Here is a 21,148-nt window from a genome sequence, read left to right as displayed (position 1 = left end):
TCCAAAGGGATCCTACCAGGAAACACATTTTTACCCTCTGCCTCTGCTTTACACAGGGGTAGCTCCCTCCGTGATTCCTTTATCCATTTGTCACCCTCACATTAATCTCTCTCCTGGCACTTATCCCTGTAAACAGCCAAAGTGCTACACCTGCCCAGTCACCTCTACCCTTGCCTCCAATCATGGCCCCAAGCAGTCTTTCTAGGTGAAGCAACATTTCAACTGTGAATCTGCTGGGGTAATCTATTATATCCAGTGCTCCCGATACAGCCTCCTCTACATTGGTGAGACACTTCGTAAATTGGGGGACCACTTCGTCGAATACATCCAGTCAATCTGCCGAAAGCAGAACTTCCTGGTGGCCCATCATTTTAATTCCAATTCCCATTCCTGTTCTGACATGTCGGTCCATTGCCCCCTCTTGTTCTATGATGAGGTCACCATCAAGGTGGAGGAGGAATACTTTATATTCCGTCTTGGTAGCCTCCAATCTGATGGCATGAAAATCGATTTCTTCTTCAAGTAAAAAATAATTCCTTCCCCCTCCCCTCTTCTTCTATTCCCCACTCTGGCCACTTATGTCTTCTCACCTGCCCATCACCTCCCCCTGGTGCCCCTCCTTTCTTTTTTCCCAAGATCCACTCTCCTCTCCTATCAGATTCTTTTTTCTCCAGCCCTTTGTCTTTCTCACACACCTGGCTTCACCTATCACCTTTTAGCTATCCCTCTTCCCCTTCCCCCATCTTTATTCTGGTGTCTTCTACCTTCCTTTACAGTCTTGAAGAAGGGCCTCAACCCAAAATATCAACTGTTTTTTCATTTCCATGGATGCTGCCTGAGCTGCTGAGTTCTTCCAGCATTTTGTGTGCGTAGTTAAGGAATAAACAGTTTTTCTTGGCGTTTGGCTTGTCTGGGAAAGGAAAGCTCCTTTCCTTCTTTACAGATATTAGTGTTTCTGGTGGGTTTTATGATATTCAGGTGATTTTATACTCTCAATTATTGAATTTAGCTTTAAATTCAAGATTTATTTTAATGTTGAAAAGCATGGACAGAGTGGATGTGGCAAAGTTGTTTCCCATGATGGGGGAGTCTAGTACGAGAGGGCATGACTTAAGGATTGAAGGGCGCCCATTCAGGAAAGAAATGCGAAGAAATTTTTTTAGTCAGAGGGTGGTGAATCTATGGAACTTGTTGCCACGGGCGGCAGTGGAGGCCAAGTCATTGGGTGTATTTAAGGCAGAGATTGATGGGTATCTGAGTAGCCAGGGCATCAAAGGTTATGGTGAGAAGGCGGGGGAGTGGGACTAAATGGAAGAATGGATCAGCTCATGATAAAATGGCGGAGCAGACCCGATGGGCCGAATGGCTGACTTCTGCTCCTTTGTTTTATAGTCTTATGGTCTTATTTATTTAGTTTATAAATAAATAAATCTGGAACATTCATTTCAGATTGTTGCACTGTTATTTGTTTTAATTTCTCTAGGTCATTACTCTAGGCTTTGAGTACTAATCGAAACTCAACATCACTTTGTGGTAGTTTCTTCTTACCTTGGTGAGAAACCTCTTACCAATCATTTTTGTTATATCTGAAGTCATGGCAAATCTCTGACCTTGATCTATTGAATGCTTGTAATGAATTCAAGGATAATCCATAATGCAATGATTCCATGAAAAATATACTTGCTAATATCTAACCTGTTTCTATACTCCTAGGACTTGTACTTGCATCACTGACCTTCACTGGTTTGATTACTTCATATACTGCACAGAGTCAAATCCTTACATCACCTTAAAGAACTTTAGGAAATCTTCTAGTCGTTGTTTTTCCTTGAACATTGCACCTCTTCATTCTGAGTTAATTACAATAGTTCAATTTAATTAATTATCATTCTATTGGACCTCCAGTGATATTTTTCCTGGACTTCTTCCTGCACAATTCCTTACCAATGCTTTACACATTAATATTCATCATATTTTTCTTCTTTCTTTGTTTAACTGCCCTGACAATGCATGCTAGCACCCTTCTCTATGGAATAATCCTAGATCTCTAGTGAGTTACGCATATGTCACTCAGATCCTTCTCTTATTCAGCAGCCTTAAACCCACAATGTTTCAAGGTGAAAACTTGCTTGGACGGCATTGCACAGTAGAACAGCAGTTAGAACAATCGCTCCAGAGCACCAGAAATAACCGATCGGGTTTCGATTCTCTCCACGTGACCATGTGGGTTACCTCCTGGTGCTTTGTTTCCTCCCACATTCCAAAGACATATGGTTAAGGGTAGGTCAATGTGGGCATCCAGAAGTATGCGACGTTTGCAGGCTTGTCCCAAAATCCTCACAGATTTGGTTTGATGCAGATGATGCATTTTGCTGTATGTTTCAATGTACATGGGATAAACAAAGCTAATCCTTCTTTCTTGGTGTTATCAAGGTACTCTATGTATTCGGTGTCCAACTCTGAGATTCGTCTTTTCCAGATCATGATCATAGCTTGTCACACCAGACAGCCAGCCACTCTAGTGTTGTTTGGTTGATGTTGAGCAGGTCAGTGTCAGCTAACTCAGGTGAGAGTGGGCGGTTGCGCAGAACGTGTTCAATGTTCTGCACCCTTTCGCCACACTCACAGGATTCGCTGGTCTTTAAACCCCACTTCACCATATTGTCTCCCGTCCTACAAACTCCCGCTCTCGCTCTGTTGAGAGTGCACCACTTCCGTCTGTCAAGCAGTGCCCCATCTGGCAACATTTCTGTGGGATCTTGCACTGTATTGTTTGGTGGGGTTCTGGCTTCTGTTTGTTGCCAGAGGTCAATCCTCTGTGTTTGGGGGGATGTTCCGTGCGGTAGTTCCTCCACTGTAGCAAAGCTTTTCCTCGATTTTAGGTGGTTGGAAATTGGCACATGATGGTGTAGTGAGTGCCGTGGATCCAAGTTCTGTTTACCTTTTTCAATTTTTGTTGTAGTGTGTCTTTGGATCTGTCGGGGAGCAATGCCTGCAAGTCTGTAAATGATGTTAGTGGGTGTGGGGCGCAGTGTGCCTGTGATTATTCGGCAGGCTTCGTTAAACAATGGGTCTTTTCAGATAGCCACAAAACAAGAGGTCATTGAAAAAAAGTCATCAACCTCCCCACCCCGACACAAAATAAAGGAAAAGAAACAAAAACTCACAAACCCCAAACCCCCAACCTCCTCCCTCGCCCACTAATTAGTCGCCCACCCGGAAACTGTCATCAAAGACATCAAACCCCAGACCCCCCAACATGCCAATCAGCGACAAGAAAGAAAACACAGAAAATCAAAGGAGACGAATAAGATCTACATTTAGTTTGAATTATAGTCCACACCAATAATCACATGAACCTCACAATTTTGACAACACCTTCCAACAGCATTGAAGAGAATTTCTGAGGAAAACAACTCGAACTCTGCAGCCTTTCGAGAAATGCGATTCAAACACAAATCTACCCAATTTAATTGTGCTATGTTTATCAATATATTACAAGATATCTTTTGTATAGGAACTCATTCTCACTCACATGTATAATTGCTTCCAGTCTTATTTTCTGATCTAGAACTCTTACCCATATTTATATTTCTGTAATGTATGAAGCTTTCCCTGATATTTTTATTTGAATTCTTCATATTGAAGAGTACCCACTGCTACGAGTCTCCAATGGTTTTAGATTTTAATGATGAGCACTATTTCCTCTTCAATCCAATCTCAGCCAACGAATCTCATTGGACCCAATGTAATTTAGTGTCCTTGCAGTACCTGGACAAATGTTTTTCAAAAATCAAGGAACACAATGTTGATCTGGTTTGTAACATCAATCACTTTTGACCCTTTATGAAAATTTGAATTCAACTAAATTAGATAGGTCACTTTTTCCCAACAATCGATTGATTTGAACATGAAACAGTCCGCAGATGTTGGAAATCCAAAGCAACACACACAAAACGCTGCAGGAACTCAGGAGGTCAGGAAGCATCCATGGAAATGATGATTCGGGCCAAGACCCTTCTTCAGGACTAGAAAGGAGGGGGGAAGATACCAGAATGAAAAGGTGAGGGGGAGGGGAAGGAGGATAGCTGGAAAGTGATAGGTGAAGTCAGGTGGGTAGGAAAGGTAAAGGGTTGGAGATGAAGGCATCCGATTGGAGGGCTGAATGGACCATAAGAGAAAAGGAAGGAGGAGGGGCACAGGGGGTGGTGAAATGAGATAAGAGGCCAGAGTAGAAAATAGAAGAAGAGTGGGGAGGGTAGTTTTTTTGAATTAAAAGGAGAAATAACATTCATGCCATCAGCTTGGAGGCTCCCAAACTGAATATAAGGTGTTGCTCCTCCACCCTGGGGGTGGCCTCATCTTGGCACAGGAGGAGGTCATGGACCAACATGTCAGAGGGGGTATGGGAATCGGAATTGAAACGTTTGGCCACTGGGAAGGGTTTTAAAGGGTGGAGCGGAGATGCACGACAAAGTGGTCCAGCAATTTACGATGGTCACCAATGTAGAGGAGGCCACATCAGTGCATTGGACACAGTAGATGGCTCCAGTAGATTTGTAGGTGAAGTGTTGCCTCAACTGAAAGAACTGTTTGGGGCCCTGAAAGGAGACGGAAGAGGAGGTGATTCGACAGGTGTAACACTTCGGCTGCTCGCAGGGATACTGCCGAGATGGAGAGTAGTGGAGAGGGATGAATGGACTAGAGAATCACAGAGGGAGCTATCCCTGTGGAAAGTGCAGAGAGGGGTGAAGGTAAAGATATGTTTGGTGGCAGGATCCCTTTGGAGATTTTGGAAGCTGTGGAGAATGATGTGCTGGATGTGGAGGCTCATGGGGGGGGAGTAGGTAAGGACAAGAGGATCTCTATCACTGTTAATATGGCAGGAAGATGGGATCAGCACAGATGTTTGTGAAATAGAGAAGATATGGATGAGGATAGCATCAACATTGGAGGAAAGGAAACTCCATTCTTTGAAGAAGAAGGATGCCTCTGATGTCCTGGAAAGGAAAGCCTCATATTGGGAATAGACGTGTTGCACGGGGTGACTGAGGAGAACCCAAGTGCAGGACACCGGCACGTCGACTGAGTTGGGGATGCTGGCGTAGACGTGAACGTAGAACAGCAAACCAGAGGAATCTTGACAAGGAGACGGAATCTACAGGGACTATCTTGAAACCAGAGCAGAACTTGGAGCTAAACGTAGAACTAACGGTTCTAAACGGACGAGAGAATGAAGTATCACACAAGAATAGACCAACAAATTGGCGACCCGTGTAGTGACACTATCGTACGTATTTCACAGTCTCTGATGCAAACCGGGTGTACCGTAATTAAGTAAACTAGCAGCAATTGGAAATCTAATGGCTGAAATTAGGGCATAATCAGGGAGAAAGGAGTGTTAAAGGGGAACGACCAAACGGAACCATGACAAGATGTGGTGGAGACAATGGAAATGAGAAAAGGGAGACATTTTTACAGGCGACAGGGTGGGAAGATGTATAGTCAAGATAACAATGAGGATCGGTAGGGGTTATAGAAAGTGTTGGTTGACAGTTTGTCTCTAGAAATGGAGACAGAGAGATTGAGAAGGGAGAGGGGTGCCTGAACTGAACCAAGTGAATTTAAGGGCAGGGTGGAAGTCAGAGGCAAAGGTGATGAAATCAACGAGCTCAGCATGGGTTCATGACCAGCAGCAATGCAGTCATTAATGTAGAAAGAGTTGGGGACCATTACCAGAGAAGGCTTGGAACATGGACTGTTCTACATAGACAACAAAAAGGCAGGCATAGCTGGGGCTGATGCACATGCCCATGGCTACCCCTCAATTCTGGATGAAGAGCGAGGAGCTGAAGGAGTAACTGTTGAGGGCGAGGACCAGTTCTACCAGATGGAGGAGGGTGGTGATGAAGGGGAACCGGTTGGTTCTTTTATTGAATAATGGGAGTAATGACAGAGAATAAAAGCATAGGTTTATTATAGGGTGGTGTGGCGAAGATACCTCTCTACCAAAGAAGACGTACGACACTCCTTCCCTTCGCTAGCCTGCAGGTCACTCTTGGACAAGGTGAAGTACATAGCCCCCCCAACCAGAGTTATGTGAAGCCATGGGAGCTGGTGGTGGATGGTCATATAAGTACCTGGTGAACATCACAAATCTTGGTTATGTGACCACAGATGCCAGGAAGACAATCTCTGGCAGAGGTCAGCCATCTCGTAAAGATACTGCGCAGAAGGCAAACGTAAACCACTTCTGTAGTAAAAATTGCCAAGAGTAATCATGGTGGTGAAAAGATCACAATTACCCACTTCATGCAACATGGCACATAATGATGATGATGATGAGGTTTATTAGAGAATGTGGTCTAGGAGAGACTGAGAGCTACAAATGGTGGTGTTCGGTCTTGTGAATAAGAAAAGTGAGCATCACTGACGAAAGTCTCTCTGATGTTTTGTCAACACATCCAGGTGAGCACTCATGAAGATAACACACTTGACCACTGCTACACTCCCTTCCGCAATGCTTACAAAGCTCTCCTTCGCCCAGCTTCTGGAAAGTCAGACCACTCTTCGATCCTGTTTCTGCCGACGTACAAGCAGAAGCTGAAACAAGGGGCGGCCATAGTTATAACTGTCTACTGTTGGACCGATCAATCGGCCTCCATGCTGCAGGACTGCTTCGATGACGTCGATTGGAATGTCTTCCATGATGAGGGTGTCTCCGAGTTCACGGATGGAGTCACGTGCGTCATCCGGAAGTGCATCGACGATGTTGTTCCCCAGAAGTTGGTCAGGGTCTTCCCGAACCCGAAACCTTGGATCAATAGTTCCGTGCGAGCAGCACTTACTGTGCAACATCAAGCTTACATTGCTGGCGATCAGCTAGAGCTCAAGAAAAACCATTACGATCTGCTCAAAGCTATCAAGGCTGCGAAGCAACGATATAGGGAGAAGACTGAGTCAAGATTCACAGCGAATAGCACACATGACCTGTGGCGAGGGCTGCATACCATCGCAGACTTCAAAGCAAACGTTGTGGTGCTGCCATCATCGTGGCCTCTCTCCCAGATGAGCTCAATCGCTTTTACACTCGGTTTGATGTTGCTAACTCTGAGCCTCCGAGGAAAGCCACTGCTACAACCTGCAACCTGGCCTTCTCTGAGGCTGAGGTACGTAGATGTTTCCAATGAGTGGACAGTCGCAAGGCTGCAGGACCGGACCACATCCCAGGGCGAGTACTCAGGATGCGTGCAGAACAACTGGCAGGTGTGTTTACAGCCATTTTTAATCTCTCCCTCTCCCAGTGTAGAGTGCCCTCCTGCCACCATTGTCCCTGTACCAAAAATGACCAAGGTATGCCTGAGTGACTGGCGTCCTGTTGTACTCACCTCAATAATAAGCAAATGCTCTGAGAGGCTGGTCAAAGATTACATCTGCAGCTTGCTACCACCCAAACTGGACCCCTTACAACTCACCTACCGACACAACTGATCGACAAATGACACAATAGCCACTATATACCGTCCTTACACATCTGGAGAAGAAGGATGCTTATGTGAAAACGCTGTTCTTGGACTACAGTTCAACATTCAACACCATAATTCCATCCAGGCTTAACAAGAAGCTCAGAGACCTCGGCCTTGTGCAGCTGGATCCTGGATTTCCTGTCAGATCGCCAGCAGGTTGAAAGGGAGGGCTCCATCACCTCCACCCCTCTGACTCTCAATACAGGAGCCCCTCAGGGCTATGTACTGAGTCCCCTCCTTTACTCCCCATGACTGTATCGCCACCCACAGCTCCAATCTGCTAATTAAATTTGCCGACGACACTACATTGATTGGCCTTATCTCAAATAATAACAAGGTAGTTTGAAGGGAAGAAGTCTTCTCTCCGACACAGTGGTGACAAGGAAGCAACCTCTTCCTCAGTGTTGCAAAAACAAAGGAGCTGGTTGTGGATTACAGGAGGAATGGAGACAGGCTAACTCCTATTGACATCGATGCATCTGGGGTTGAGAGGGTAAACAGCTTCAAGTTCCTTGGCATCCACATCACTGGGGACCTCACGTGATCTGTGCTCACCAGGTGTGTGGTGAAGAAGGCACAACAGCACCTCTTTCACCTCAGACAGTTGAAGAAGTTTGGTATGGGCTCCCAAATCCTAAGAACTTTCTACAGGGGCACAACTGAGAGCATACAGACTGGCTGTATCACTGCCTGGTATGGGAACTGTACCGCACTTAATCGCAGGAGTCTGCAGAGAGTGGTGCGGACAGCCCAGCACATCTGTAGTTGTGAACTTCCCATGATTCAGGATATTTACAAAGACAGGTGTGCAAAAAGGGCCCGCAGGATCATTGGGGACCCAAGTCATCCCAACCACAATCTATTCCAGCTGCTACCATCCGGGAAGCGGTACCGCAGCATAACAACCAGGACCAACAGGCTCCGGGACAGCTTCTTCCACCAGGCCATCAGACTGATGAACTCAATGTGATTAGAGTGTAGTCTATATTACACTGACTGTTCAATTTATTATAAATTATTATAAATTACTATGATTGCATATTGCACATTTAGATGGAGACGAAACATAAAGATTTTTACTCCTTATGTATGTGAATGGTGTAAGAACTGAAGTCAATTCAAAAAGTACGCTTGGAGAAGATGCAACTTGTAGTGGAGTAATTAAATCTGAATTGCTGGAAAAAATGAAAATATCTGAATGCTGGAAGTTTGAGATGAAACAGCAATGGTGGATTATCTGAAATTATTGGATTCATTCAATCTCAGGTGTTGCAGTATGCCAAGAGAAACTGAAATTCTGTACCTCAGGCACACGCTGGCATGGCGTAAGAGGGTAAGGGTAGAAGCATCAGTGAGAATGGGATAGATAATTGAAATAACAGAAAATTAGTAGCTTGATGTTACTCTTGCAAACTGGATGTAGTTGGCAAAGTGATCACTATTTTGTTTTCATGGTGTAGAGGGAGCATCTTGTACACTAAAGAGGTAAAAGTAAATACTGTAGATGTTAATCTTAGATAGTTCTTCTTGCTGGAAGATTAGAAGGAAAGAGATGTTAGTTCTGTAATTATTTTTGTTGGAACTTCGCCTATATTCACTTTGGAACATTTCACTTACCAGTATATATTGGTAACTCAATATCATCTGAAGCAGTGGAGCTGCAATCTGGCCATGTAATACTCTGCCATATCCTGGGAGTAAACCTGAATCAACTACGAAGGATTGAGTAATGATTTTCATAGCACTCCAACTCCTCGTATTTTGGAGGGATGGTGCAAAAACTGATGTTTCTTCCTTTGAATCTTTCTGATCTAATCCATCTGTATCAAAATCAAAATTAATATCAAACAACCTAGCACATATGAGTAGTTAAATTTCTGTTATTATATTAAAAAGTGTCATGATGAACGCTGGAAATGTATTTATATGATTGTATCTTGGGGCTTAGCAGTCATAGATATAGAACGTCATTCTAAGCCATTCGTTTATCTGTTTGTTTGCAAAGCAGTTTCCAGTGCTGAATATTGTTCTTAAGGAAATGTTAGATTACATTTGCATTGAATTTTAGCACAATAGATGAATAAACTCTTCTCGGGCTTCCAGCTGGGTATAGGTATCGATTACGACTGATGTTTTGATGCAAACTCTGCCATCGTCTTCAGGGATACAATGGATATTGCATGTGTCTTTGAAACACTTATTACGATTTTGGTAGAAAACAATACCACAATGCTGCCTGCACTCCAATTAACAATGGCAGAAGACCCTAATTTGTGATCTATGGTAGCGTATGTGTGTGATCAGAGATAAAACAATCTGTTTATGCCCTGTCATAATGGTATAACAATTCACAAAGACAGGTTCAAAGTGAAGCATTACAAGGCTGCATTAACCATTTGTCAAAGCTTTTGTAAATTTGCACAATACTTTAGGACAAATTAACATGCCCTGCATAATTTGGGGTGCCACGGTAGTGCAGCGGTTAACACAACAATATTACAAATGGGGCGTGAGAGTTCAGAGTTCATTTCCAACACTGTCTCTAAGGAGTTTGAATGTTCTCCCTGTGACTGCGTGGGTTTCCTTCGGGTACTTTCAGTTCCTCCTACATTCCAAAATCGGTTAATTGGTCACGGTAAATTATCTTGTGATTAAACTATGGTTAAGTAGGTGGATGCTGGTGCAGCTCGTTGATCCAGAAGGGCCGGCTCCGTGCTCTATCTCTAAATAAAATAACATTAACCTGGGTTTAAATATATTCAACAACCCAATTTGACAAGAAGGTATAAATTTTGCACAGCAATGGAAGAACACTTGATATACTTGTCCGTTGGAAGGACGTTTCACTGAGGTAGTTGCTGATTCAAAATGATTTCAAAACCAATGTGTACCTTGAAAGCAACAGTCACAATCAGAGTAGATATGGGAGCCATCTAGTTGTGACGTGGTTTGGAAAGTAGGGATTTAATGCTTCCAGCTGTCCGACATGAGTGTCTGTAATGCTCAGTAGGCTGAAGCAGCCAGTTCCAAGCATCGATTTTAAATGAGATGTAATTGCCTGCTGAGCTCTCATCAGGGTGTGTATTGTCTGCCAGAATGAGCAAATCTTGCCAATTAAAGTGCTGCATCACCACTGAAAGAAACAGCCAAAAGATTTGAAGCCTGAAACGACACTTCTGTCTTAATATTTCCCACATGTGACGTGAGGGGGAACTAATGTTGCATAGCATTATGTAGAACTAAATAGTATTTGCATGTAGAAACAAGAAATTTGACTGCCGAGTTCTATGCATTTTTATGTTCCATACAAACCTCTTTCCACCTAATTTTATCTGACCTCATGACAATGTTCTTCCTCTTTCTTGTGCCCAACTTTCACTTGATTTTGCTTTGAATGCATTACTAATATTTACCTTACGTAGTCGAGTGTCTGGGTAAGGAACTTTCTCCTGAATGCTCATTGATCTCGTTGAAATATGAAAGGCCTAGAGTGGAGGTGGAGAGGAGGTTAGTGGGAGAGTCTAGGATCAGATGGCACAGCCTTAGAATAGAAGACATCCTTTTAGAACTGAGATGAGATGGAATTTCTTTCGCCAGAGGTTGGTAAATCTGTGGAATTCATTGCCATAGATTACAGTAGAGATAAAGTCATTGGGTATATTTAAAGCAGAGATTGATAGGCTCTTGATTAGTAATGGTTACGAGGTGAAGGCAGGAGAATGGTGTGGAAAGGGATAATAAATCAGCCATGATCAAATGATGGAACAGACTCAATGGACTAAATGGCCTAATTCTGCTCCTGTGTCTAATGGTTTTCTGAATTCCTTATGGCCTTCATGGGTGGCTTGATACATAGTGAATGTGTTGTTTTCACCTTGAAACACATTCCCTGCATCTATTTTTCTCCATGGAGTCCTTTGTAATTTTATATATGTCTAGTAGATTATATCTGTGATTTCTCGTCGATAAAGAAACAATGTCAGTTTGATCAGCCTGTTCTTATAATGTTACTTCCTCAGTCCAGTATCTTCACTGTAAATCTAACAGAAGGTGCCAACTGTGATTCGAGGACAAGCAGAAACTAAACTAAAAATCAGGTTAAGCAACATTCTAAAAAGCGGACAAGCATGTGGTGCTTGAGAATCTTGTCATTCTTTAAAGATAAATGGACAATATGTATCTTTCTCTAAACATATCCAAAAGGGAACCAAATTAAACAATTTCTGCTTTATTTTATGAAAACTAATGAGAAATCCTAAGACACACAGCATAGTGAGCACAAATTTAGGAAGAATTGTGAGGTAATGATCAAGAAATGGGATTTTAGAAACCAGGTTTTGAGAGGATGTAAAGAATGAGAAAGATAAGTTTTAAAGAAATAAAGTGCAAGGCTGTGAGAAGGAGTTACTGTGATATAGCACAGAGCACTGGAAACGTGCAGCAGCTAGGAGCATCAGTGACGAGAGAAACTACTTAAAAATCAGATTACCTAATCCAGATAGATTCCATCTTGGTGAGTTGGAGCCAGCAGAGAATTAAAGAATTAAATGAATTAAATGAAACCATGGCAACACAAGTGGCAATGTTGCTGTTGCAGTAAGTGGGAGTTAATGGAGACCATTGAGATCCATGGAGACTACTACCCGTACTGAGCGTTTGCAACTCAGGAACTCAGGCTCAGATAGACCCTGTGGTGTAACAGGGAGAGGATAAGTTATCAGATATTGTTTAGAAAAACAGCCACAATCTTAAAATTAAGCCCTATAGAAAAGATCAGTAAGAAGAAGGGCCAATCTGAATGAGGCTGGTATGTGGATTCAAAAAGTAACAGTGGAAGAGTCTCAGCTCTTGTGCTTTTTCAACAGATGCAAAGTTCTTGCAGCCCAGGTATGCTGGGCAAATGAGAAAACCGACCTAAAGCCTCAGGAGACCATTCAAAATGAGGAAGTGAAAACAAAACTGGTGGCAAGCACAGTGGTGTTGAATGGCTTCTCGGCTGCCATTCTCCGCCGAATGGCAGCTCTTCAGTTTGGGGAGCAATTTGGAGTGGGAGAGGAAAGATCAGGTTACACACACAAAATGCTGGTGGAACACAGTGGCATTCTGCGTGTGTTGCTTGAATTTCTAGCATCTGCAGATTTCCTCGTGTTAGCGTTTTTAAAGATCATGCAAGAAATAACAACATCGATAACACTCAGAAGAAGGTTCAGCTGAAGCTGAAAGGAGTATTAGCAGTGAGGGCACAAATTTAAAAAAAAACAGCACCACAAGGCAGTAATATCTAGATTATGGCTCACACCACTTGCAAATTGATATGAGTCAAAGAGAGTTCGACAACTGGCATTGGAGAAAAAGGTTTCAGTTTAGCAGACTCTGAAATCAATAGTGAAGAAACAGGGAACTCTCTTGTGGGAACAGACTTCAGTAGATTTAGGCAAATGTCCCATCAAATTGTATTACCAGAATTGTTGACATGGCTTTAAATTAAATATTTGCGTGGACAGTTCCCATGAAGGACAACTTAGAACACTTAAAGAGAATGCATAAAATTATAGTGCGTGTTCTCACAACGTGTAATGACAACTGGCATCTGTCAAGAACATACAAACATACAATTATCCCTCCATTTGGAGTTGGGGCTGGAAAAAAGCTGTAGAAGCCAAAATTGTAAGTTCTTTATTTGAATTCATACAGTATAAATCAGGAAGAAGAGAAACATCAGGAGATATCACTTATAGATTCCCCACCAGCAGTAGTAATGCAGGTATGGTGCAAAACTAAATAAAAACTAAAGATTAGATAAAGATTAACTTTATTTGTCACATGTACAGTACTGTGTAAAACTCTTTGGCACATATATATAGCTGGGGTGCCTAAGACTTTTGCACAGTATACTATATTATGTCTTTCCAGTTACTAAATAACACTTAACACTACGGAGCTAATGCAAAGCTAAATGCTCTTATTTCCGTTTCCAAGCTACCTTCCTGTTTTAACCAATATACGGTACTTTGCAAAATTAGGTACCCTAGCTATATATAAATGTGCCTAAGACCTTTACACAGTACGGTACAATAAAACATACAGTGCAACATGTCATTTGCATTAAAAGCAAATCAGCAAGGATTGGGCTGGGTCGCCTGCAAATATCAACATGCTTCCTGTGCCACATAGCGTGCCCTCAACTCACTAAACCTAACCATACATCTTTTTGGTATGTGGAAGCCCACTCAGCCATGGGGAGAAGGTACAAACTCTTTATGGACAGTGGCAGGAATCGAACCCCGACCTTACAGCTGCCACTGTAAAGTTATACGCTAATCTCTGTGCTACTGTGCCATAAAAGGATATATTATAAAGATCAAGGAGAAAAGTAATCCACTTCACACTGTTCAAACCCAAATTAGCTGCAGTAGTGTGGAGGGTAAATTCACTGAGTGCATAAGAACTCAGTGAATTTCTAAATTAGTACACTCAGGAGTTAATAAGGTTATTCTAGAAACAGTATTGTGTCATAAGAAAGGTTTAATTAATAATCTAGTAAGTAAGTAATCTAAGTAAGAACGATTATAATATTATAATTGCCCTTCAGGCAAGAGTGATTATAGTGTAGAATATTACATCAAGATTGAAGAGATTTAGTTCAATTTGAAACCCAAATCTTAATTTAAACCAAAAAAAAAACAATATTATGAGGCATGTGTTAATGGTAGATTGGGAAATCATATTAAAAGTTATGGCAGTAAGTAAATACTAACTATTATTTAAAGAATTTATACAGTTATTTTTCCTGCCAATGCTTTAAAAAAGGATAATATTTCAGACTTGGATGGTTAGAAATGTTAAAGGAAAATGGCAATATTAAAATATGGGTCAACTCTGATCGGGTGAGGCCATTATGTGGTTGTTATGGAGCAGTTAAAATTAGATTAAGCCTTTACATGAGTAATGTTTTCTTATGGTAGAGGCCTGGAACATGCTCAGCCGGTCAGGCTGTACAAAAATGGGAAATGAAATAAGAAAAACCTGAGCCAAAATAATGTTGACGGACAGAAATAGCCAGATCTGAGATTTAACAAAACAGAAAAAAAAAGCGTGAGTTGGAGAATTTGGTATTGAATCCAGCAGGCTGCAATGTGCACAGAGGGAAAATGAAGTGCGTTCCTGAAGCTCACGTTGGGTGCCATATACTGCAAGAGGCTACATCTGCAAAAGTCAGAGATGGAAGGTGAATTTAAGTGGCACCCAATAGGAAGTTCAGGTCACCCTGTGGACTGAGCACTGGTGCTCTGCAAAGTGATTGTCCAATCTACAGTACGTCTGGCTTCTCGAATGTAGAGGAAGCCAGACAGTGAACAGAGAATGCAGTCAGATTGGAAGAATTGCAAGTTAAGTGCTGCTTCACCTTGTAGAACTGTTTGGGTTTCAGAATGGTGGGACATGAAGAGGTGAAAAGGCAGGTCTTGGTTCTTGAATAATTGTATGAGAAAATACTATTAGTTCAAAATGCTGAAAGGGGAGGTGAATCATGAACACAAGATATTCTGCAGAGGCTGGAAATCCAGAGAAGCACACACAAAATGCTAGAGAAACTCGGCAGGTCACGCCGGAGAGGAATAAACAGTCAACATTTCAGACTGAGATCCTTCATCTGGACTGGAAATTAAGGGGGAGGAAGCCAGAACAAGAAGCTGGGGGAAGGGGAAGGAGTGCAAGGTAGCAGGTGATGGGTGAGCCAGGTGAGGGAGAATGTGGGTGGCTGGGGAAGGTGAGATTCTCTCTCCTAGCTGGAAAGTCACAATATGAGGCCAATCGTTTGGAACTGAACTCCAGAAGAAATCTCCTCACTGCAAGGATCTGGGTTCTGCTGGAATTTTGGAATTCTGTATCCAAAAGAGCTGTGGAGACTGAGTCACAGAGCACAGTAGGGAAAAGACTGGAAGACTCTTAGAATTTAAGGGAGCTATGGGAAAATGGATTTTTATGGGAAAGTGGCATCATGTCAAGATCATGTAGAATGACAAAACATTCAGGAGTGGCTGAATGGCATCCTTCTGATGATGTTTCTTACGTCCTTTTGTGCAAACCTCTAATAACATTAGATTAATTGAACCCTGACCTCAATATGCATCCTCTGCTTTCTTTACCTCACAGTCATACCTTCAGTTGGAAGTATGCATACTGGGTGGTGCATGGCAACATAATGGTTAGTGTGATAGAGTTATAGAGTTGTTAGAAAGCTACAGTGCAGAAACAGGCCCTTCGGCTCATCTAGTCCCTGCTGAATATTTGAACCACCTAGTCCCATCAATCTGCAACCGTACCATAGCCGTGCATATCCCTCCCATCAATGTACCCTATCCAAACTCCTCTTAAACTTTGAAATACAAATTGCATCCGCTACTTGCGCCGGCAGCTTGCTCTACCCTCTCACTATGTCTCTCAGCAACCTGGATGTAATTCCCGCTGCTGTCTGCAGGGAGTTCGCATACTCTCCCTGTGTCTTTGTGAGTTTCCTCCACATTCTGAACATTTACAAATTAGCAGACTGTGGGAATGCTATGTTGGCACTGGAAGCACGAAGGCACCCGTGGGCTACCGCCAGCTCAACCCTCAGACTGTGTTGGTTGTTGATGCAGCCGATGCATTTCACTGTATGTTTCGATGTCTTGATGTTCATGTGACAAATAATGCTAACCTATCTAATCTCGTAAAAATGTTATTGGGTCCCAAGACTCCGGAATCCCCCTCTTTAAAAACCCTTTCTTAAATCTATTTCTTTTGTCACTTTTAGTCACTGACCTTAATATCTCCTTTCTTGATTTGGTGCTATGAATGATCCTGTGAACTAGCCTGCATTATGCTAAAGGTGCTTTATAAACAGTAGCTATTTGTACAAATTCTCCTCAGGGACTGCTGGCATGTAGCTGCCTTTTCAGCTTAAATTTAAATAAAAGCAGGATTTTTGGGGGTTCAAATCTTGAACCTTTCAATTTGCCAGATGTTATTGAACAAGATATTTTGTAGCTGAAGCACATTTTTACTCAATTCATTTTGTAGTTATATTCTGGTGGATAAAATACTACCGCAGAAAGCTGTTTTGCATCAAATAGTCTGTGTGTAATATTGAAAAATAGCTCGGGATTTGACAAAGTAAATGAATGTGGAATATGCTCAACTGTATTTTCATTGGGCTGTTGGGACTAAGTAATATGTGTGTGGTAGAAGAATTCAGATGGTTTGTTGAAATAAATACTGATATCAGCGACTTGCAGTATATTGCTTGCATGCAGTGATAAGATGTATGACAGCCTTTAAAAAGAAATTGATGTTTTTGTTCATTATTATCTGAGTACATCTTGGGCATGCATGGCTGCAAGAAATAAAAATTCTTGGCATTATATTTTGTGGTTTAGTAAATATGATAAATTCTAAAATCATAGTGGTTTTTCAAATGCATCAGTGAATTGTGGTACAAATGTATGGCATTGTTTCTTGTTTCTTTCTCTGTTTTTGTTGGTTTAGTGAATATTTCAATATGGTGTCCAGCTGCATAAACCTTGAACTTTACTACTACCAATTTGGTCTGCTCTGAGTTCAAAGTTCAAAGTAAATTTATTATCAAAGTACATAGATGTCACCCTGAGACTCATGTCCTTGCAGGTATTCAGAGTAACTACAAAACAAAACACAATAGAATCAATTAAAAACTGCACCGAAACAAAGATGGACAAACAATCGATGTGCAAAAGACAACAAATTGTGCAAATACAAAAAGGAAAAAAAATAAACAAGTAATAAATATTAAGAACACAAGATGTAGTCCTTGAAAATAAGTTCATAGGTTGTGGAATCAGTTCACGCCGGTTCAGGAGCCTGATTAGTTGAGGGGTAATAACTGTTCTTGAACCTGCTGGTGAGGGACCTCCTTCTGTACCTCCCTCCTGATGGCAGCAGTGAGAAGGAGACTTGCCTTGGTGGTGGTGGTCCTCGATGATGGATGCTGCTAAAATTAGTTAAAGTAGTAGGAGTGGTTTCAGAGACATTGAATTGGGAAGCTGGAAAAACTAGCTAGAGCTTTGTTTCTAATCGACATCCTTTAGGAAAGGGCAGATACTTGGGTAACCAGTACTGGTCACAATGTATCAGCAGGAATTCAGAGGGACAATTCTGTTACCATGGAAAGTCATTCTCTGAGGGATAGCCCAAATCTCAACGCGGAGACCAGTAAACTCAATGCAAAGAAATCCAAACTTGCAGACGATGTAAAGTCTGGAAGGGAAATAAAACTTTTAATTGTCAATTCAGAGGCTGCAAAGATGTAAATTGGCAGAGTAATGGACAGGCAACATTTAATACATACAAATGTAAGATGTTATGCACTGAATGGAAAAAAAGAGATGAAAAACAAATTCCATGATTGGTTCAGCCAGCAGAGATTAGGAAATGACAAAGTCAAGTAAGCATAAACTATATAACTAAGAAACTCTTATTTAGGTTGATTGTATCCTAGTCATAGTCATAGTCATAGTCATAGTCAGACTTTATTGATCCCGGGGGAAATCGGTTTTCGTTACAGTTGCACCATAAATAATAAATAGTAATAAAACCATAAATAGTTAAATAGAAATATGTAAATTATGCCAGGAAATAAGTCCAGGACCAGCCTATTGGCTCAGGGTGTCTGACCCTCCAAGGGAGAAGTTGTAAAGTTTGATGGCCACAGACAGGAATGACTTCCTATGACGCTCTGTGTTGCATCTCAGTGGAATGAGGCTCTGGCTGAATGTACTCCTGTGCCCAACCAGTACATTATGTAGTGGATGGGAGACATTGACCAAGGTGGCATGCAACTTAGACAGCATCCTCTTTTCAGACACCACCGTCAGAGAGTCCATTTCCATCCCCACAACATCACTGGCCTTACGAATGAGTTTGTTGATTCTGTTGGTGTCTGTTACCCTCAGCCTGCTGCCCCAGCACACAACAGCAAACATGATAGCACTGGTCACCACAGACTCGTAGAACATCCTCAGCATTGTCCGGCAGATGTTAAAGGACCTCAGTCTCCTCAGGAAATAGAGACGGCTCTGACCCTTCTTGTAGACAGTCTCAGTGTTCTTTGACCAGTCCAGTTTATTTTCAATTCGTATTCTGAGGTATTTGTAATCCTCCACCATGTCCACACTGACCCCCTGGATGGAAACAGGGGTCACCAGTACCTTAGCTCTCCTCAGGTCTACCACCAGCTCCTTAGTCTTTTTCACATTAAGCTCCATTACTGAGTATCCGAGAAGAAAGGAAATTCCAGCAATGTAGGTCACACAGAACAAAGTCACACTCGAACCTGTGTCAGGAAACCTGAGTTAAAGGGAGAGTGCAGCAAATCAGGCACTTTCAGTTTGGAGAGAAGTTAATTGACAGGTGATCTTGCTGAGGATGTAATCTAGTTGGGGGGATAAGAAATCTAACATGGTACACATTTTAAAATAAACTGAGAAATTTGTGTCCAGATTAAATTCAGAGAACAGTATCTTACAATTTTATCAGGAAAATTTAGAGACACAAGAAATTCTTCAGATGCTGAAAATCTTGAGTAACACACACCTTGAATCTTAACCTGAAATGGTGACTGTTTATCTCCCTCCATAGATGCTGCCTGACTTCCTGATTGCCTGTAGCATTTTGTGTGTGTTGCTCTTGATATCAGGAAATGTTTCTTTATAGAAATTGCACAACGTTCCATATGGAGTATTATTTGCAGACTTCCTTCTGGATGTGTGTGTGTGTGTCAGCTGCAGCTTAGTTGATAGAAACCTTGATACAAAAATATCGATTAATGCAGGAATGTCAGAAAGGCTAACTTTCAGATGAAGGATTATCTACTAAAATGGAGCTAGGGATGAGACAATATTATTTTAACCAACACTTTGGTTCTAAGAATATTGTCCTGAAGCAGCTTAATGCTTCTGTTTGTGCAGATGCTGCTTAACATGCTGAACATTAATAGCCCCAGTTCACCCTGTCAATCTTTTCCTCTGGGTTCAGACATTTAAAGACATTTGTGCCATCAACTGATAATGATTGAAAGTATCATCAACTTCAGTCAGCTTACTTCAGCCTAATATGTTCTGGTGAAAATGGCTTTGGAAAAATTGCCAGCCTCAAATCGTCATATTTTGTCAGTTGACAAATGAAGCAAGTGATCAAGGACGCTTATCCAACCGAATGCAGTTTACAGATAGGACCAAATTTAATTGCTAATCGAAGTAAAATTGTTCTCAGCAGAAGCTGGCACTCCTTTCTAACCCTGGCTTCTCACTTTCTATATGGAGTGTTTAGTTCTTGCAAACATTGACAGGGGCAGACTTCCTACTGAAAATCTCAATAAATGGATTAGAAAGGCTGGCTCTGTTATAGGAGTCAAACTGGATACACAGAAGCTGTGGTAGAAGAAAGGACCCTACGGAAAATCCTGGCAATTCTGGACAATGTTTCTCACCCTCTGCGTGCCACCTGGGCTGAACAACGAAGCACTTTTAGTAATAGACTAAGACAGCTGTGCTGCTCCAAAGAAGTGCTGTATGAGGTCATTCTTACCCTCTGCCATCAGGCTCTATAATGAGTCAACCTATAGCCTGGGAAGTGAAGAGCCCAGCCTGTTGGACTGTTTGAGGCAGCTTATTTTTTTATTCTTTCGTACTTCTCTTCTAGTATCTGTATATCTGAGCACTTACTGAATAAAGAATCTATCTGTCTATCTATCTAATGTGAGTGAAAGACAAGCTGCTGCAGGAACTCAGCAGATCAGGTAGCATCTGTGGAAACAAAGGATTAGACAACATTTCAGAATGAAATGTCAGCTCTGTTTTTGCCTTCACAGTTGCCTGAACTGACCCACTAAATTTCTCCAGCAGTCTACAGCTTTTTTCTACCTTTAGATTACACCATCTGCAGCTCCTTGTATCTCTAAACATCATTGTGACATGCAGTAATTTGAATATGCTGAAGGAGGGAAAATTACAATTAATTTTATTGACACAGTGCACCACAAAAAATGCAAATCCAAAGGCATTTGCAGCACCAGACGTCCATGCTGTAGCCAAATTAACCAGTGTGTCATCATATGACACACAGTATTTGAAAGTACCAGCTACTATTACTTTTGTTTGGCAGACAACCTAACATTTTTCAGTTTTTATTGTCTGTCAAACTATACTTAAGCCGGAAATCACATCAAATTTCAAATTTTGGCATTTGAAACAAAAGAACATTAAAATTAAATCTGTTGCTGTCAGTATTGTGTTTAAAGTGATTAGGAAGGTCTGCAGATGTGATAATGTTGCCTACAATGGTCTTATTGTCAATTCCTATGAATATATTTTGAACATGCCTATGTCATCATTTAGTGAAGTTGGCTGATTTACAACGTCATTTATTAGAGTGACATTTAATAAGTTAGCTTAAGTTTGTTTTGTAAGTTAGCTAAATTTAACAAAAATCTCTTACATAGATGGCACTGTGAGGAATTAAACACAAATCATCATTTTCGGATGTCCTTGTGATGAGTAGAGACCACTGGATGCTGTTAATAACATTGTCTACTATTCCTTTTTCCATCA

This window comes from Mobula hypostoma, chromosome 16 (assembly GCF_963921235.1).
Source record: "Mobula hypostoma chromosome 16, sMobHyp1.1, whole genome shotgun sequence".
NCBI lineage: Eukaryota > Metazoa > Chordata > Chondrichthyes > Myliobatiformes > Myliobatidae > Mobula > Mobula hypostoma.
Note: the sequence above shows the minus strand (reverse complement) of the source record.